Source organism: Hordeum vulgare, chromosome 4H, assembly GCF_904849725.1.
Source record: "Hordeum vulgare subsp. vulgare chromosome 4H, MorexV3_pseudomolecules_assembly, whole genome shotgun sequence".
NCBI classification, from domain to species: Eukaryota; Viridiplantae; Streptophyta; class Magnoliopsida; order Poales; family Poaceae; genus Hordeum; species Hordeum vulgare.
The window spans coordinates 446,085,853-446,089,313 of NC_058521.1; positions in this window are offsets into that span (position 1 = coordinate 446,085,853).

Below are 3,461 nucleotides of genomic sequence, written 5' to 3' on the forward strand. Positions count from 1 at the left end.
CACTGCACTTTGAGAAATTTGACAGACTTGTTGCGGGTCTTGCGCTCAGGCGCCTCGAGAACCACAACTGGATGCTCACGATAGGATAGGTCAGGTTGAAGGTCGATTTATTGAAGATGAACTGTGTGCTCGGGAGTCTTGAAGCATCTCCGAAGCTGAGAGACATGGAACACGTCATGCACATTTGCAAAGTTTGACAGGAGCTCGAGCTGGTACGCAAGGTCTCCTCTCTTGCCAACAACTCTGAAAGGACCAACGAAACGAGGTGCAAGCTTGCCTTTGATGCCAAAACATTGTGTACCCTTCGTAGGCGACACCTTGAGATAGACGAAGTCACCAAGCTCATAAGACATGTCATGATGCTTGCTATCATAATAGCTCTTCTGACGGGACTGAGCTGCTCTGAGATTACTCCGAATGACCCGACACAACTCTTCAGCTTCTTCTATCAAGTCATTCCCAAGAATCTGACGCTCGCCGGTCTCGGACCAGTTGAGCGGGGTACGGCACTTCCTGCCATAGAGAATCTCAAACGGAGCTTTTCCTGAAGTAGCTTGATAATTGTTGTTATACGAGAACTCAGCGAAAGGCAGGCAGTCTTCCCTCTACATGCCAAAAGAGATAACACAGGCTCTCAGCATATCCTCAAGAACCTGATTGACTCGCTCCACTTGACCACTAGTCTGAGGATGAAAAGTTGTGTTGAATCGTATCTTCGTGCCCATTGCAGACTGAAAAGAGTCCGAGAACTTGGAAGTGAAGATACTTCCGCGATCCGAAGAAATCATCATAGGCATCCCTGCAAAGAAACTATCCTGGAAGTGTACAGCTCTGCAAGTTGAGCTGCTGAAATGGATTCCTTGACTGGAAAAAAATGAGCCACTTTACTCAACTTGTCGATGACGACGTCATTACCCTTCTTGGACTTCGGAAACCCGGTGATGAAATCCATCTCAATATGATCGAACTTCCACTCGGGAATGGGCAAAGGATGCAAAAGACCTGTTGGACGTTGATGCTCTGCTTTCACCCTTCGACATACATCGCATTCATTTACAAACTGAGCAATCTCACGCTTCATGCGAGTCCACCAGAAGGTCTGTTTCAAGTCCTGATACATCTTGGAGCTTCTCGGATGTATAGAGAGCAGATAGTTATGAGCTTCTTCCATGATTACCTTTCTGAGATCACCTTTCGGAACGACAAGACGATCCTCAAAGAACAACGTGTCTCTGGCATCAACACTGAAACACTTATATTTGGGAAGACCCTTTGCCACGCCAATCTTGACTTTCTTCACCATTGCATCAAGAAGTTGTGCTGCTCGGACCTGATCTTCCAAGGTAGGAGAGATCTAAAGATTTGCAAGAAATCCCTGAGGTACTAACTGAAGGTTGAGCTTTCTGAAAGATTCACAAAGGTCAGGCAGGAGAGGCTTCAGAATGAGATTGTTGCAGTAAGCCTTCCTGCTCAAAAAATCTACCACGACATTAGCTTTGCCTGGCGTGTACTCAACACTCGTATTAAAATCTTGGAGCATTTCCCCCCAACGAGTTTGCCGAAGATTCAGGTTAGGCTGGGTGAAGATGTACTTCAGACTCTTCTGATCGGTGAACACTTCAACCTTTCGTTCCAACAAGAGGTGTCTCCAAGTCATCAGAGCATGTACCACTGTTGCGAGCTCAAGATCATGCACAGGATAATTCTTCTCTGATGGCTTCCACTGTCTGGAGGTATAAGCAACCACTTTCTTCTCTTGCATCAGAACTACACCAAGACCTTGAAGAGAGGTGACGCAGAATACTTGGTAAGGCTTGGAATCATCCGGAGGAACCAAGACTGGAGTAGAGGTGAGCTTATCTTTGAGTGTGTCGAAGGCCAACTAACACTCTGGAGACCAAGCATACTTCACACCTTTCTGAAAAAGATTTGAGAGAGGCTTAGCAATCTTGGAGAAGTTCTCAACGAACCTTCTGCAATAGCTTGAAAGCCCAAGAAAGCTTTGAAACTGCTTCACATTCTGCGGAGGCTCCCATTCAACAATGGCGTGCACCTTCGATGGATCAACTTTGATGTCCTCGGCAGAGATGATGTGCCCAAGCTAGATGACTTCTTTCAACGGGAACTCACACTTGGAAAACTTGGCATATAATTTGTACTCCCTCAGCTTATCACGCACCAATCTGAGATGTTCTTCATGTTCTTCCTCAGTTTAGAAAAGACCAGAATATCGTCGATATACAGCAAGACGAACTCATTCTTGAACGGAGAGGATATGTAGTTCATCAATCGACAAAATGTCGGAGGAGCATTTGCCAGACCAAAAGACATGACTATATACTCATACGAGCCAAAACTACTCCTGAAAGCAGTCTTCGGAATATCCTCTTCGCGAATGCGAATTTGATGATAGCCCATTCTGAGATCGAGCTTGGAGAAGATCTTGGCCCCTTTCAACTGCTCAAACAACTCATTTATGTTCGTAAGTGGATACTTATTCCTGATTGTCTTCTTGTTCAATGGACGGTAATCTACACACAACCGGTCCGTGCCATCCTTCTTCTTGACAAAGAGGACTCCACAACCCCAAGGAGACGAGCTCGGTCTGATCAGACCCAAACGCTCCTGCTCATCGAGTTGCCTCTTAAGTTCCTTCAACTCTTCTGGACCCAATTTGTATGGCCGTTTAAACACACGCTCAGTACCTGGTTCAAGCTCAATGACAAATTCAACTTCTCGGTGCGGAGGCATTCCTGGCAGCTCTTCTGGAAACACATCTTCATATTCGCAGACCACTGGGACTTGCGAAATAGGATTAATCTCACCCTTTTCATTCAAAGAGAAGAGACGAATTTTATCATCGCACGCCGCGAATATAATCACGTCCTCCGAAGAGTGAGTAAGCTTCACTTCTTTAGCTTCACAATCAATCGACGCCCTGTTCATGGCCAACTAGTCCATACCAAGGCTCAAATCAATGTCGGAATTGCCCAAGACATACGGAGAAGCCAGAAAAGAAGAACTTCCTATCTTGACATTGACATCAGGAACTATAGAATTTGACCTCATCTGCGCACCCGGAGAAACAACACCCAAAGGTCTATGCAAACTTGTCGAGGGAAAATCATGCTTGATGAAAAATGACTTTGACATAAAGCAATGCAAAGCACCAGAATCGAACAAGACTTTAGCAGGAAAATCATTGACTGAAAGGTTACCCATGATCACATCACAGGAGTTGTCTACTTCAGCTGCATTCACCATATTGACGCAGACCTGGGGTTGAACTTCACGATAGCATTGCTTGGAGGTTTGCCTGGAGGAGGAGGCGGAAGACGGAGCTGAGAAGTGCACTTGTTGGCATAGTGACCCTTCTGCCCACACTTGTGACAAGTAACATATGTTGGCTGACGGTACTGTGTCTGAGGAGGCCCTTGCTTCAGCTGCTGGAATCTCTGCTG